The following is a 17620-nucleotide window of genomic DNA, read 5'->3' as shown; positions in this document are numbered from 1 at the left end:
ATATCCTATCTGATAAAGAATATATATATATATATATATATATACATATCCTATCTGATAAAGTACTGGCAAGCCTCTAATTGCCCTGGCTATGGGTAAATGGATGATAACCAATACCACAATGACTTTTTATCTCTTTCTCCCCATTAATGAAATCTTCTTTACTACTATGCTGTCACACACTATTTGTAGGTGTTCTTCAGTGTTTTCTGACTTCTCCGCAGCTTTGTAAATAAAGTTGTAAGCTATAACGTCCTCTAACTGTCCAGATTCATCACAAAATGACTTTTATATACAATTACATGGGAGGGGTTGATGGATTGGCAAGGCAATGAGGAGCCTTATGAGGACCCCAATCCTTTCATGTTAATACTTCTATGAAAGGGGCATTTAATAAAGTGTTTTGGGGGGCTTTTTAATTGTAACAGTTTATTAATAATAAGAGACTTTTCAAATACTTGTGTTTAAAAATTATTAAGACTTTATCCCACATCTAAGGATCGGATGGATATTATAAAACTGCCCACTTATTCATGAAACAGTGGGTCCTAGCGGAGGTGTAAAGAAGCTTCTGGATCACAACCATATACTGCTGTCTTAGTTTATGGTTGGAACCAATGATCTAATGTCTATACTTGCATCCTCTCTGTCAGACCTATTTATACCTTCTCTGTACCAGCATTGAATTTTAAAGCCTCTGATTAATCTACACACGAAAAGGTTAGCATAATAATGAATACTAAAAAAAAATCACTAAATGCTTAGTTTGTAGCTTAGAACGCCTCCACTCAGCTGTATGTCTGAACATTTCTAATAAAGCTTCAGTTTTTATTGCCATTGTAATAGAACTTAGGAACTGAAAGCTGTGATCTATCTGTTACAAAGATTTCTGTAGTCTTTCTCTAATCTGACTCATTTTGGCATAATTATACTTATTTAGTTTTCTAAGGTCATCCGAACAGACAAATGACAAGAATCGACTTTTGTAAATATATACCTTGAATTCTCTAAAAAGACCTTACATGAATCCATTAGATGATACAAATTGATGCCATCACTTACAATGAAAACTTCCAAGGACAATAATTCAACACAAGTAAATGTTCAGTTATACAGCAGGAAAAGATTGTCTTTGTAGGCAGGCAGGTTTTGAAGAATTAGGGGAAAATGTGGCTACAATGAGAGAGAGAAAGCAGAACGTGACGACAAAAGTGAAGCGCGTCTGAAATCCACTTGCTCTTTCTTTGGCTTGAAATATATTACTGACCTGAAAAATCTGAAAAAAAAGGAAAAGAAGAGACGTTTACTCTGAAAAGAACACCCTGGCAAACCTCTTTCTTTCACCTTTTCTGATTCTTATGAAAACTATATGCAGATATCCTTGCTACAACATATGCCGAGGCAGAAGTTATTTATCCTGAGCTTTTGTCAATTTTAAAATCTGTTGTCATTCAGTTACAAACGCAAGTTGTAACTAAATGAGAACAGAGTTTTCTCGAAAGTTGTATTCAGATCAGTGCTGAAACAGCTTCCTGATTACTAGATCTCAACCTACCAACACCTAGATCAGTGGCACGCGCTATCTCCTCAGGACTAGATGATGGCCAGGGAGGGAGAGCGGCGGAGCAGCGGGTCACAGAGGCAGGAGCCTGTGGCTGTGGCTAACTCCTGTGCCCGCTGCTAAAGAAAAATGAATATTCACTACACTGGCAATTAATATTAATTTCTCTTATAGCGAGCACAGTTTCAGCCACAGCGGCCGGCTTCCAGCAGCTGCCGGGCTATCATGGGTGCCTCCTCAATAAGGTAATGAATATTCAACTCTCTCCACACCCATAGGCATGGAGAGAGGTGAATATTCATTACCTTAATGAGCAGGGGACACGTGATCGCTCAACTGCAGATGCTGCTGGCACAGGAACAAGATGCTGCGAGGGCGTGCAGGGAAGGTAAGCAGGATTTTTTTTAATGCTTTTCTCATGGGGACCATACATACAAGGATAGGGATGAGGAGCCATGCATACCATGATAGGGATGAGGAACCATGCAGAAAAGGATGGGGATAAGGAGCCATGCATACAAGGATAGGAAAAAAAAAGCCATGCAGACATGGATGGGGATAAGGAGCCATGCATGCAAAGATGGTGATAAGGAGCCATGTATACAAGGATAGGTATGAGGAACCATGCATGCAAGCATAGGAATAAGGAGCTATGCATACCAGGACAGGTATGAGGAGCCATGCAGACAAGGATGGGGATAAAAAGCCATGCAAACAAGGATGGGGATAAGGAGCCATGCAAACAAGGATGGGAATAGGGAGCCATGCATAAAAGGCTAGGGATGAGGAGTTATGTTTACCAGGATAGGGATGAGGGGACAATGCATACCCGGATTATACTCAAGTCAATACGAATACTCAGGTGGGCTTACACTCGAGTATATATGGTAAGTAAAATTCTTTCACCTTATACTGGGTTAGTTATCTAAGTTTAAAACCTTGGAGAAAGTATTTCTCAAGATTATTTCTCTTTTATATGTTTTTCATAGGTATTTTATACATTCAACTATCCAGAGGCTCTAACATAGCCGAATCAGATCTCATACTTTGCACAGATGAGGGGCGACACCCCAAAACAACATATCTGCAAATCGAGATTCTGCTTTGGCTTTTGTCCTGTCATATTGCAAGGCTCATTAAAAAGTCATTACTGACTTTCACGATCGCTGCTTCCAATAGGTGGAGCTAGAGCTCAAGTCCTCAACCTCTCTGAAGAGACAATGTTCATATTTATTTTCCCAGAGTAGCATGCATAGCTTAGAAGTCTCCTTACTCTGACGTGCCAGGCCTGGCTTGTCACTCTTCGCAAGGAGAAACGTTACTCCTTAGACCCCGGTCCAGAGCCTCTCAGCTAGCCAATCAGATGTCATAATTTGCAATTGATGAGGGGCAACACCTCAAAATACTGTGCTTGCAAATTGAGATTCTGGTTTGGCTTTTATTCTAAGTCATTTTGCAAGGCTCGCTAAAGAATCAATATTGACTTTTAGGATCGTTGCTTACAATAGATGGCACTAGAAATCAAGTCCTCTTCCTCTCTGAAGAGACAATTTGGATATGCATTCAACTATGTAACATGTAGATTATCTTGATTAAAAAAGGGGTTAATATATAGCTGCAGATTGCTACTTTGTTCTTTTAGGTTAGGGGAACAGTAATTGGAGTAATTTTCTTTTGCAATGTTAGAATGTTATTTTTCATGGAATGACATTATTAAAGTTCTATAAAAGAGGCAATCATAATGATGGAAACTTTATGGGCAGCTAGTTAGTTCAGGGCCACCAATAGTTCACAATCCAGCTAAGTGCAACATGTGCATGAGCCTTGGGTCTTAGGTTAATTGCTTTTTCTTGAAACTGAGTGTTTGAAAAAGGAATAATAATTTGGGAGTCCAGGGAGAGATGGCAAGCTCAGTACTGCAGTATGCTGACTCAGTGAATAAAACTCATACTCCTAAACCACATGGTTAGACGATAATCACTAGTAAAAACCTATATACGAACTATTAGCCATGTAAATGTAAATAAGGACTGACATGGCCCTATCGTCATGAAACATGGAGCAAAATCAAAGGAAAATAGGTTGTTGTGTCAGTCCAAAAATGATGAACAAGGTAAAGTTTATTAATTAAAAAGGATAACAGCAAGGTGTGGAGGGGAGGGAAATAACACATGTCACGTGATGTGCTATGAGACACTAAGGCGCACACAACATGAACACAGCTGCATATATCATAATATATATCATGACAATACTGACAACTAGAGTTGAGCGACTTTTGGTTTTTTAGGGTCGCGTTTCGTTTCGTGAAACCCGACTTTTCCAAAAGTCGGGTCGAGCAAGATCGTCCGATTATAGGGAAAAGTCTGGGTCGTCCCGAAACACGAAACCCAATGGAAGTCAATGGGGAATAAAAGTCGGCAGTGAGAGGAGGACAGGAAACACACCTACAGTGCCCATTTGAATGCCAAAAGCATCAATTCTTCTTACTTAAGCTTGTCAACCTTAATTAACTTCATAATACAAGTTACGCACTGAAAAATGGGGGTTATTTGGCTAAAGTTGCGGGGGGGAGGGCTGGCTGCAGGTTTTCATGTGCCCTGGGCGAAAGAGCGCCCCTTTAACACATGCCACAACTCATCATGCTCCGATACGGCAGAGAAATAGCGGTATAGTACAATGAAAAATACTTCACTTTTTACATCTCATGACGAGGCCCATCTATTTCTCCATACAGAATCATTGGTCCCATATAATGTTTGAAACAGTATATGATGAGCTCCACATAATGCTACAGTATATGTTGGTCCCCATGGATGAAGCTCCACTGTCTTATGGGCCCAAATAATGCTCCAAACATAATGGGCCCCATTTCTAATGCTCTAGTGTATAGTGGGCCCTGTAAATGCTGCTCCAGTGTCTGATGTCCACCTTTGGAATGTTCCAGTGTATGGTGGGCCCCATCTATCATTCTCCAGAGTATAGTGCTCCCCAAAAATTGCTGTCCCAACATTGAAAACAATCAAATAAGTCTCCTCGCTAGGGAATCCCTGTACTAGTCTAGACTCCTCGTCGTCCCCATCTTCCATCTCACTGTACAGTATTTCAACTTTGCAAGTGCTGTGATCCTGGGCAAGCAGGGGGGACCCACTCGTTGGCGACGGCACTGGCACAGGGCCCCTGATAGTACTGTGGTGTGTCTGATGGCGGGTGGGCCGAACCTGCACTTTCATCTGCAGCTTCCTCTTTGTCACCGTGTAAGATGGAACTGTATATGGGAAGGTTAACCTGAGTTTCATCAGGGTCAGATTCAGGCCGGGTAGCGTGCGAGGGTAATGTAGTGGTCTGGGTCAATGTACCAGCAGATTCATCGAGCAGTGGCTGGGCATCAGTGCACTTGTGTCGCCCCAGGAGTACGGTCGCCACAGTGGCATTACCTTCTTCCTAGGGAGTGTGATGTCATGCTTGGGAGCAACGAAGGATCTCTCTAGTAGGTTAACTGATTGGGCGGCGTTATTCCCACGAGTCATGACCCTCCAAACAGCGTTCATGAAGGCAAAGTGTTTGTTTTACGTGGGCAGTATGGTTGCAAAGCTGAACCTTAAAGGAATGTCCAGAAGGGCACCACCAGGAGTGGAGCCTACGGTTAAATTCGACTCCACCTGGGAAACCTCAACCATGCCAGCTACAAAACAGATGCACACATTGCAAGCTTAATTCCGTTAACGAACGAGACTCCGTCATGCCCCGCGGTCCGAGTCCGGCTTACTAGAGGGACACGTGAGGCTCTGGCACATGAGATTGGCCAATAACTGGTGTGTCATGCCCTTACATGTCCGTGGCTGCATGTGCGCTACACTGAAAAGGCCAGCGTTTGTCGCTTACAGGTGCAGATAACCCGCTGAACAACGTTAGTGATGGGGATCACTGATTACAATTATTACCCGCGAACAATGATTTCCCAGTAAGTGCAGGTCAACCGCAGTTCCGGAATTAGGCCTAACCGTCATTCCTGAAAAAATGAAAAACTTACGTGTGCAAACCACAGGTGCTGTAGCTTGCTTAACAGCTCGCCAGCCGTTCTCACGCCCAGTATGGATTACATGTGATTGCACAAAGGTGAGAAAGGGCACCGTATCCCCGGATAACATGTATGGATAGCGTACACATGCAAAATATATGTCTCAGGAGGCAGGCTCAGACGGTGTTAGGCCCAGTATGGATTGCACGTGATTGCACAAAGGTTAGAAAGGGTACCGTATCCCCAGATAACATGTATGGATAGCGTACACATTCAAAATATATGTCTCAGGAGGCAGGCTCAGACGGTGTTAGGCCCAGTATGGATTGCACGTGATTGCACAAAGGTTAGAAAGGGTACCGTTTCCCAGGATAACATGTATGGATAGCGTACACATTCAAAATATATGTCTCAGGAGGCAGGCTCAGACGGTGTTAGGCCCAGTATGGATTGCACGTGATTGCACAAAGGTTAGAAAGGGTACCGTTTCCCCGGATAACATGTATGGATAGCGTACACATTCAAAATATATGTCTCAGGAGGCAGGCTCAGACGGTGTTAGGCCCAGTATGGATTGCACGTGATTGCACAAAGGTTAGAAAGGGTACCGTATCCCCGGATAACATGTATGGATAGCGTACACATTCAAAATATATGTCTCAGGAGGCAGGCTCAGACGGTGTTAGGCCCAGTATGGATTGCACGTGATTGCACAAAGGTTAGAAAGGGTACCGTATCCCCGGATAACATGTATGGATAGCGTACACATTCAAAATATATGTCTCAGGAGGCAGGCTCAGACGGTGTTAGGCCCAGTATGGATTGCACGTGATTGCACAAAGGTTAGAAAGGGTACCGTATCCCCAGATAACATGTATGGATAGCGTACACATTCAAAATATATGTCTCAGGAGGCAGGCTCAGACGGTGTTAGGCCCAGTATGGATTGCACGTGATTGCACAAAGGTTAGAAAGGGTACCGTATCCCCGGATAACATGTATGGATAGCGTACACATTCAAAATATATGTCTCAGGAGGCAGGCTCAGATGGTGTTAGGCCCAGTATGGATTGCACGTGATTGCACAAAGGTTAAAAAGGGTACCGTTTCCCCGGATAACATGTATGGATAGCGTACACATTCAAAATATATGTCTCAGGAGGCAGGCTCAGACGGTGTTAGGCCCAGTATGGATTGCACGTGATTGCACAAAGGTTAGAAAGGGTACCGTATCCCCGGATAACATGTATGGATAGCGTACACATTCAAAATATATGTCTCAGGAGGCAGGCTCAGACGGTGTTAGGCCCAGTATGGATTGCACGTGATTGCACAAAGGTTAGAAAGGGTACCGTATCCCCGGATAACATGTATGGATAGCGTACACATTCAAAATATATGTCTCAGGAGGCAGGCTCAGACGGTGTTAGGCCCAGTATGGATTGCACGTGATTGCACAAAGGTTAGAAAGGGTACCGTTTCCCCGGATAACATGTATGGATAGCGTACACATTCAAAATATATGTCTCAGGAGGCAGGCTCAGACGGTGTTAGGCCCAGTATGGATTGCACGTGATTGCACAAAGGTTAGAAAGGGTACCGTATCCCCGGATAACATGTATGCATAGCGTACACATTCAAAATATATGTCTCAGGAGGCAGGCTCAGACGGTGTTAGGCCCAGTATGGATTGCACGTGATTGCACAAAGGTTAGAAAGGGTACCGTATCCCCGGATAACATGCATAGATAGCGTACACATTCAAAATATATGTCTCAGGAGGCAGGCTCAGACGGTGTTAGGCCCAGTATGGATTGTACGTGATTGCACAAAGGTTAGAAAGGGTACTGTATCCCCGGATAACATGTATGGATAGCGTACACATTCAAAATATATGTCTCAGGAGGCAGGCTCAGACGGTGTTAGGCCCAGTATGGATTGCACGTGATTGCACAAAGGTTAGAAAGGGTACCGTATCCCCAGATAACATGTATGGATAGCGTACACATTCAAAATATATGTCTCAAGAGGCAGGCTCAGACGGTGTTAGGCCCAGTATGGATTGCACGTGATTGCACAAAAGTTAGAAAGGGTACCGTTTCCCCGGATAACATGTATGGATAGCGTACACATTCAAAATATATGTCTATACATCAGGAGGCAGGCTCAGACGGTGTCAGGCACAGTATGGATTTGACGGCCCAGATTACACAGCGGAGGAGCAGGGAGAGGTAAAGATTGCAAATGCTGGGGCCCTGCCCAAGCAAGGGGGGCCCAGTCGTCGGCGTCGGTACTGGCACTGGGCCCCTCATAGTACAGCGGTGTGTCTGACGGCGGGTGTGCACCACCACCGTCAGAGACACTTGATTGCACTATGAGGGACCCTGTGCCAGTGCCCGCGCCCAAGAGTCGGCCTACCCACCTGTCCAGGGCAACGGCACTCGCACGGTGTCGTGCGCTAGGTGGTGACCCCGGCCATGGGGGGGGAGGCAGCACAGTTAGGGAGTTTTAGAAAGTGGCATATGTTGATGTTGGACATTCAGCTGATGCAAAAGGCGAAATAGGTCAAGTCCCAGGAAGAGGTGGACCAAAGCAAGCCATTTTTCTGTCACCCTATGTGTCATCAGGGGAAGGTGGGACAAAATCCTTGGAAACCCATGCATGGTTCATTTTAATGAAGGTTAGATCATCCACATTTTGGGTTGACAGACGGGTCCTTTTTTCTGTCAGGATTGATCCAGCTGCACTGAAGACTCTTTCCGATAGCACACTTGCAGCTGGGCAAGCGAGCTCCTGTAAGGCATATTGGGCCAATTCAGGCCAGGTGTCCAGTTTAGCGGCCCAATAGTCAAAGGGGAATGAGATGTGTGGGAGAACATCGATATGGGAGGAAAAGTAGTTTGTAACCATAGTTGACAACTGCTGTCTCCTGTCACTTTCCATCGATGCAGTATTACCAGTTGTGTGAGCGGTATTTGAAAAATCAGTCCACAACATTGTCATGAAACCCCTGTCTCCAACGCCACTTCTGCTGTGTGCACCACGAACACCTCTGCCAAGCTGCCCCCGGCCCGTACGGCTCGTGTGAGAACCATCACCGCTGCTGTGTGCTGGGAATGCCTCAAGCAACCGATTTACCAGAGTTGCTTGTTTATTAGCCAATATTAGGTCAAGGTTCTCCTGTGGCATGATGTTTTGTAATTTGCCTTTATAGTGTGGATCCAGGATGCTGGCCAACCAGTAGTCGTCATCGTTCATCATTTTGGCAATGCGGGGGTCCCTTTTTAGGATCTGCAAGGCATAATCTGACATGTGGGCCAATGTTCCCGGTGTCAATGATGCACTGCGAGTGCTGGTTGGAGGAGCACTTTCTGGCAAATCCACATCCCTCCAGTCACGCACAAACCCTGTACCAGACCTTGCCACGCCAACATTTTCACTTGCCCCACGAGATGCATCCTCCTCCCCTAAGTAATCATCCCCGTCATCATCCTCCTCCTCCTCTTCTTCCTCCACCTCGTCCAGGAGAGGTCCCTGAGCAGACAATGGCTGAATGTCATCAAGGATTCCCTCCTCCTCTTCCTCCTCATCAACATTGGCTGCAGACGCCTGCTCCTTAAGGTGCATCAAAGTTTGCATGAGCAGACGCATAAGTGGGATGCTCATGCTTAGGATGGCGTCCTCTGCGCTTACCAGCCGTGTGCATTCCTCAAAACACTGAAGGACTTTACAGAGGTCTTTCAGATTCGACCACTGCACACCTGTCAACTCCATGTCTGCTCTCAAAGTGCCTGGCCGTGTATCCTCCCACAAATACATTATGGCCTGCCTCTGCTCGCACAGCCGCTCCACCATGTGCAGGGTGGAGTTCCACCTTGTTGCAATGTCGATAATGAGGCGGTGGTTGGGAAGGTGGAGCAATCGCTGCAGCTTCTGCATACGAACGGAGTGTACAGGCGACCGGCGGATGTGCGCGCACAGTCTTCGCACCTTCTGGAGCAGGGCTGTTAACTCCGGATAATTTTTGAGGAAGCACTGCACCACCAGGTTCAAGGTGTGAGCCAAGCAAGGTATGTGGCTGAGTTTTGAAAGGGCTATGGCTGCCACAAAATTACGGCCGTTATCACTAACTACCTTGCCTGCCTCAAGATGTACACTGCCCAGCCATGACTCAGTTTGTCGCTTCAAGTACTCGGCCAGCACCTCGGCGGTGTGTTTGTTGCCCAAACACATCATCTGCAACACAGCCTGCTGACGCTTTCCACTAGCTGCTCGATAGGGGGACACATCGTGTGCAACAGTGGCAGCTGCAGATGGAGTGCTCGTACGACTGCGCTCTGTGGACGAGCGTTCGCTTCTGGAGGAGGAGGAGGAAGGTCGAACGCCTACAGCCAACTGTTTCCTATACCGTGGGCTAGGCAGCACTGTCCCACCACCGCTGTCCCCTGTGGACCCTGCATCCACCACATTAACCCAGTGCGCAGTGATGGACACGTAACGGCCCTGGCCATGCCGACTGGACCATGCATCAGTTGTGAGGTGCACCTTTCCGCTCACTGACTGCTTGAGTGCATGGACAATGCGGTCTTTCACATGATGGTGGAGGGCTGGGATGGCTTTGCGAGAGAAGAAGTGGCGACTGGGTAGGTCATAGCGTGGTACTGCATAGGCCATGAGTTCGCGGAAAGCTGTGCTTTCCACCAACCGAAAGGGCATCATCTCACACGAGATTAGTTTGGCAATGTGGGCGTTCAAACCCAGTATACGCGGATGAGAGACTGAGTACTTTCTTGACCTACTCATAGTGTCTGGGAGGGTGAGCTGGACTTGAGAGCTGCATATGGTGGACAGGGCGGACTGAGAGAGGGTTGATGATGGTGATGGAGTTGGTGTTCTTTCTGATGGCCTAGAATCAGTCTTTCGTTGATATAACAGTGGGATTCCCTGACTGCTGTGGCCTTGCAACAACACCTCAACATTTGCTGCTGTGCTAACCGGTGGGCTTACAGTGGGGGAAACAATGTAGCGTTGCTGACTACCTTCGTTGTGATCAGTTGCACATGTGGCACTTGAGGTTTGGTGTTGTGTCCACGCTTGCAAGTGCATGCTGGTTAAATGTCTAAGCATGCAACTGGTATTCAAATTTTTCAGATTTTTCCCTCGGCTAAAGGTCTTTGCGCACTTCTTACAGATAACCTTGGCCTGATCATGAGGATTTTGTTCAAAAAAGTGCCACACTGCACTCTTCCTACTTTGGCAGACATTTTGCGGCCTAGCACGCTGTGATCTTTTGACCCTCTGGACAAGCTGTCCAGCAACTCTTTTGATGTTTGGAGCCTGTCTTTGGAGTGCTCCGGGCCTGCCAGATAACAGCTGTTGCGATGTCGATGTCTGCTGTGGATGCTCCTCATCTGAGCTATTGGAAGCAGCACCCTCTTCCCCCAATGGATGCCAATCTGGGTCAACAACTGGGTCATCCATCACCTCCTCTTCTATGTCATGTGCACCTTCCTCTGTGTCACCGTGTATGGTGGTATAGTGTGCGGGAAGGGGCACCTGAGTCTCATCAGGGTCAGAATCTGGCTCTGTACACTGCGAGGACAATGTAGTGCTCTGAGTGAATGTACCAGCAGAATCATCCATCAGCGGCTGTGCATCAGTGCACTCCATGTCAGATTCATCTTGGCCTGGGTAATTCACCATTTGACTTGATAATCCAGGCATGGTATGTGAAAACAGCTCCATGGAGTAATCAGTAGTATGGCCTGCGTCATCCTTCAATCTTGGTTGGGGTGAAGGACACAAGGAAAGGTGTGGTTCATGAACATGAGCCTCCAATGACGACTCAGTGCTTTTACTTTTTACAACTGAAGAAGAAGAGGTGATAGAGCTGGAGGCTGAGTCAGCAATGTAAGACAAAACTTTTTCCTGATGCTCTGGCTTTAAAAGCGGTTTGCCAACTCCTAGAAAACTAAGCGTTCGAGGCCTTATGTAGCCAGACGATGACGCAGGCTCAACACCTCCTGCATTCAGTCCTATTTTGCTCTTGCCACTACCATCAGATCCACCACCAACACCATCATTACCAGCTGCCAACCCCCGCCCAATTCCACGGCCTCTTCCACCAGCCTTCCTCATTTTTGGTAGAAATGTAGACAAAATCCAACAAACTATATAGTAATGTAAAACAAGGTACAAGGTGTCTATAGGACAGGGGAGATTTTGAATTTCTGCAGACACTTGTGGACACTGGACACTTTTGGATTGTGTGAGGCCCACTGATATCTGAGCGCTATGTGACAGGCTCGATGGCACAGCTGTGACCAAAGTGACTAGAGGATAAGGGAGATTTTGAATCTCTGCACACACTTTTGGACACTGGACACTTTTGGATTGTGTGAGGCCCAATGAATATCTGAGCGCTATGTAACAGGCTCGATGGCACAGCTGTGACCAAAGTGACTAGAGGATAAGGGAGATTTTGAATCTCTGCACACACTTTTGGACACTGGACACTTTTGGATTGTGTGAGGCCCAATGAATATCTGAGCGCTATGTGACAGGCTCGATGGCACAGCTGTGACAAAAGTGACTAGAGGATAAGGGAGATTTTGAATCTCTGCACACACTTTTGGACACTGGACACTTTTGGATTGTGTGAGGCCCAATGAATATCTGAGCGCTATGTGACAGGCTCGATGGCACAGCTGTGACAAAAGTGACTAGAGGATAAGGGAGATTTTGAATCTCTGCACACACTTTTGGACACTGGACACTTTTGGATTGTGTGAGGCCCAATGAATATCTGAGCGCTATGTGACAGGCTCGATGGCACAGCTGTGACAAAAGTGACTAGAGGATAGGGGAGATTTTGAATCTCTGCACACACTTTTGGACACTGGACATTTTTGGATTGTGTGAGGCCCAATGAATATCTGAGCGCTATGTGACAGGCTCGATGGCACAGCTGTGACAAAAGTGACTAGAGGATAAGGGAGATTTTGAATCTCTGCACACACTTTTGGACACTGGACACTTTTGGATTGTGTGAGGCCAAATGAATATCTGAGCGCTATGTGACAGGCTCGATGGCACAGCTGTGACAAAAGTGACTAGAGGATAAGGGAGATTTTGAATCTCTGCACACATTTTTGGACACTGGACACTTTTGGATTGTGTGAGGCCCAATGAATATCTGAGCGCTATGTGACAGGCTCGATGGCACAGCTGTGACAAAAGTGACTAGAGGATAAGGGAGATTTTGAATCTCTGCACACACTTTTGGACACTGGACACTTTTGGATTGTGTGAGGCCAAATGAATATCTGAGCGCTATGTGACAGGCTCGATGGCACAGCTGTGACAAAAGTGACTAGAGGATAAGGGAGATTTTGAATCTCTGCACACACTTTTGGACACTGGACACTTTTGGATTGTGTGAGGCCCAATGAATATCTGAGCGCTATGTGACAGGCTCGATGGCACAGCTGTGACAAAAGTGACTAGAGGATAAGGGAGATTTTGAATCTCTGCACACACTTTTGGACACTGGACACTTTTGGATTGTGTGAGGCCCAATGAATATCTGAGCGCTATGTGACAGGCTCGATGGCACAGCTGTGACAAAAGTGACTAGAGGATAAGGGAGATTTTGAATCTCTGCACACACTTTTGGACACTGGACACTTTTGGATTGTGTGAGGCCCAATGAATATCTGAGCGCTATGTGACAGGCTCGATGGCACAGCTGTGACAAAAGTGACTAGAGGATAAGGGAGATTGGATTGCTTTTAAAAAAGCAGTTTGCAGAGCAGTGGGTAAACAGCAATGCCAGCCTGTCAGGAAGTCTTAAAAGGCAGCCCAACAACCAACACCACTGATACACCACAATATAGCCTCCCCTTGCACTTCACACACAGTGACTGGTGTGTTGTGCAGGCCAAATTGCTAGCAGCAGAAGCAGTTTTTTTTTCTTCTCAGCAGGACAAAAAAAAAAAATTGGGATTGCTTTTAAAAAAGCAGTTTGCGGAGCAGTGGGTAAACAGCAATGCAGGAATGTCAGGAAGCCTTAGAAGGCAGCCCAACAACCAACACCACTGATACACCACTATATAGCCTCCCCTTGCACTGCACACACAGTGACTGGTGTGTTGTGCAGGCCAAATCGCTAGCAGCAGAAGCAGTTTTTTTGTCTTCTTCCCTGCCTAACGCTCTCCCTACAGAATCAGCAGCAACCTCTCCCTATACTGAGATCGGCAGAAGTAAGATGGCGGTCGGCGTGCACGCCCTTTTATACCCCCTGTGACGCCCACCAAAGCAAGCCAATCACTTGCATGCCCTTCTGAAAGATGGTGGTGACCCCTGCCTATGTCATCACGTTGCCCACAGTGTCCGTGGATCCTGATTGGCTGAAAAAGAGCGCAAAACAAACTTTTGAAACGTGACTTTGGCGCGTAAGTCGCCGACCTCGTGGCCGACCTCATCCTAGGGTCGGGTTTCGTTTCATGAAACCCGACTTTGCCAAAAGTCGGCGACTTTTGAAATTTTTCGACCCGTTTCGCTCAACTCTACTGACAACTATTATAATAAATGCATTAATCCAAAACAAGTGATGTCATGAGTCATAGTGACATAGCAAATCAATCCCTGCATAGGAGGCAATACTGAATAGCAATTTATATAGGGCCATATACAAATATATACAAACATGTAATAAATAACACTACCTATGCACGGAGCTTTAGAGATCCCTGGAGAGTGCGTCCCCGCACCGACGCGCGTTTTGGTCTTACCTTCGTCAGGGGGCATATGTGTACTGCGGGGTGCTGTGTATTTATAGAAAAATTTATACCACAGCAGTCTGGAAGCGGCACCGCACACTGGAAGTGGCGTCCCCGACCATAAATGATGCATTTTTTGTCATGGCAACCGCTATGCTGGCAAGCATCAGCGGCATGTGGTAGGAGGCATCAACACCACAGGATGAGGCAATGCCAATCACCACTTACTGATACTGAGAGCTAGTGGGGATAGCGGAGACAGGACAACACACATGTGTACAAAAGGAGGATGTTAGAGCCAACATACTGGCAAAAAATGCACAAAAATAGTATAATACAATCGCTGATAACAATCACAAGCTATGACAAGTGATGACAAGTACTGTATGTTAGGAGGCACTAAATATGGTGGTGTATCTACAGCACGATGCATAGATACAGAATGATCAAAAGACATATATATTAGAACATTGAAAACAACCCTTGTGTACATACATCACACATACTTTCCCATTACATGACAACAATATAATAAAACAAAAATTGTCAAGTGAATATACAGTGGTGGCCAAAAGTATTGGCACCCCTGCAATTCTGTCAGATAATACTCATTTTCTTCCTGAAAATGATTGCAATCACAAATTCTTTGGTATTATTATCTTCATTTAATTTGTCTTCAATGAAAAAACAAAAAAAGAATTGTCCTAAAGCCAAATTGGATATAATTCCACACCAAACATAAAAAGGGGGTGGACAAAAGTATTGGCACTGTTTGAAAAATCATGTGATGCTTCTCTAATTTGTTTAATTAACAGCACCTGTAACTTACCTGTGGCACCTAACAGGTGTTGGCAATAACTAAATCACACTTGCAGCCAGTAGACATGGATTAAAGTTAACTCAAGCTCTGTCCTGTGTCCTTGTGTGTACCACATTGAGCATGGAGAAAAGAAAGAAGACCAAAGAACTGTCTGAGGACTTGAGAAACCAAATTGTGAGGAAGCATGAACAATCTCAAGGCTACAAGTCCATCTCCAAAGACCTGAATGTTCCTGTGTCTACCGTGCACAGTGTCATCAAGAAGTTTAAAGCCCATGGCACTGTGGCTAACCTCCCTAGTTGTGGACAGAAAAGAAAAATTGATGAGAGATTTCAACGCAAGATTGTGCGGATGGTGGATAAAGAACCTCGACTAACATCCAAACAAGTTCAAGCTGCCCTGCAGTCCGAGGGTACAACAGTGTCAACCCGTACTATCCGTCGGCGTATGAATGAAAAGGGACTGTATGGTAGGATACCCAGGAAGACCCCACTTCTTACCCCGAGACATAAAAAAGGCAGGCTGGAGTTTGCCAAAACTTACCTGAGAAAGCCTAAAACGTTTTGGAAGAATGTTCTCTGGTCAGATGAGACAAAAGTTGAGCTTTTTGGGAAAAGACATCAACATAGAGTTTACAGGGAAAAAAAAGAGGCATTCAAAGAAAAGAACACGGTCCCTACAGTCAAACATGGCGGAGGTTCCCTGATGTTTTGGGGTTGCTTTGCTGCCTCTGGCACTGGACTGCTTGACCGTGTGCATGGCATTATGAAGTCTGAAGACTACCAACAAATTTTGCAGCAAAATGTAGGGCCCAGTGTGAGAAAGCTGGGTCTCCCTCAGAGGTCATGGGTCTTCCAGCAGGACAATGACCCAAAACACACTTCAAAAAGCACTAGAAAATGGTTTGAGAGAAAGCACTGGAGACTTCTAAGGTGGCCAGCAATGAGTCCCATAGAACACCTGTAGAGAGATCTCAAAATGGCAGTTTGGAGAAGGCACCCTTCAAATATCGGGGACCTGGAGCAGTTTGCCAAAGAAGAATGGTCTAAAATTCCAGCAGAGCATTGTAAGAAACTAATTGATGGTTACCGGAAGCGGTTGGTCGCAGTTATTTTGGCTAAAGGTTGTGCAACCAAGTATTAGGCTGAGGGTTCCAATACTTTTGTCTGGCCCATTTTTGGAGTTTTGTGTGAAATGTTCAATGATTTGATTTTTGCTTCATTCTCTTTTGTGTTTTTTCCTTGCAAGCAAATTAAATGAAGATAATAATACCAAAGAATTTGTGATTGCAATCATTTTCAGGAAGAAAATGAGTATTATCTGACAGAATTGCAGGGGTGCCAACACTTTTGGCCACCACTGTACATAATATCTATGAACTAGCTGAAGAGCCCGGTGCTGCCCGGGCATAGTAACTAACTGTGGTTAGTTATAACAAATTATAATTATCCTCCATCCCATAGTCCTGTGCCCATATACCCATCATAGACATCCATGATCCCATAGGCCCGTGCCCATATATCCATCATACATATCCTCCATCCCATAGTCGAGTGCCCATATACCCATCACACATCCTCCATCCCATAGTCCCATGCCCATATACCCATCATACATATTCTGCATCCCATAGTCCCATGCCCATATACCCATCATACATATTCACCATCCCACAGTCGAGTGCCCATATACCCATCACACATCCTTCATCTCATAGTCCCATGCCCATATACCCATCATACATATCCTCCATCCCATAGTCCCGTGCCCATATACCCATCATACATATCCTCCATCCCACAGTCGAGTGCCCATATACCCATCATACATATCCTCCATCCCATAGTCCCGTGCCCATATACCCATCATACATATCCGCCATCCCATAGTCCCGTGCCCATATACCCGTCATACATGTCCTCCATCCCATAGTCCAGTGCCCATATACCCATCACACATCCCCCATCCCATAGTCCCGTGCCCATATACCCGTCATTCATATCCTCCATCCCATAGTCCAGTGCCCATATACCCATCACACATCCTCCATCCCATAGTCAACCACACATCCTCCATCCCATAGTCAACCATTATGACATCATAATGAGCGGCGGGGCTTAATACACACACACTTTTTCCCCATTATGAAGATAGGGGCAAAATTGTTTGGTGAATTGGAACGCGCGGGGTTAAAATTTCGCCTCACAACATAGCCTAGGACACTCTCGGGGTCCAGACGTGTGACTGTGCTAAATTTTGTGGCTGTAGCTGCGACGGTGCGGATGCCTATCCCGGACATACACACACACATACACACCCACATTGAGCTTTATATATTAGATTAACAATAAACACTAAGACCACCAAAAAGAGAACGTATGTCACAAAAATGTGAAACAATATACATATAATAAAAGTTAGCGTTGCCATAAAACCGA

At 45.7% G+C, this 17620-nt stretch overlaps 1 long non-coding RNA gene across 1 annotated transcript in view; it reads right to left on the bottom strand.

Annotated features, from left to right (window-relative positions):
- Positions 1 to 1121: 1121 nt before the first annotated feature.
- Positions 1122 to 17620, bottom strand: part of LOC141096509 (uncharacterized) — a 74735-nt gene continuing 58236 nt past the window's right edge. The window contains exon 3 of the long non-coding RNA XR_012233698.1: positions 1122 to 1276. This is a non-coding gene — a long non-coding RNA (uncharacterized lncRNA). The remainder of the gene's footprint in view (positions 1277 to 17620) is intronic.

The sequence above is a fragment of the Dendrobates tinctorius genome, unplaced genomic scaffold (genome assembly GCF_039654945.1).
Source record: "Dendrobates tinctorius isolate UK_male_01 unplaced genomic scaffold, ASM3965494v1 ptg000075l, whole genome shotgun sequence".
Taxonomy (NCBI): Eukaryota; Metazoa; Chordata; class Amphibia; order Anura; family Dendrobatidae; genus Dendrobates; species Dendrobates tinctorius.
The sequence above is the reverse complement of the archived record's forward strand: the minus strand, read 5'-3'. Positions and strand labels throughout refer to the sequence as shown.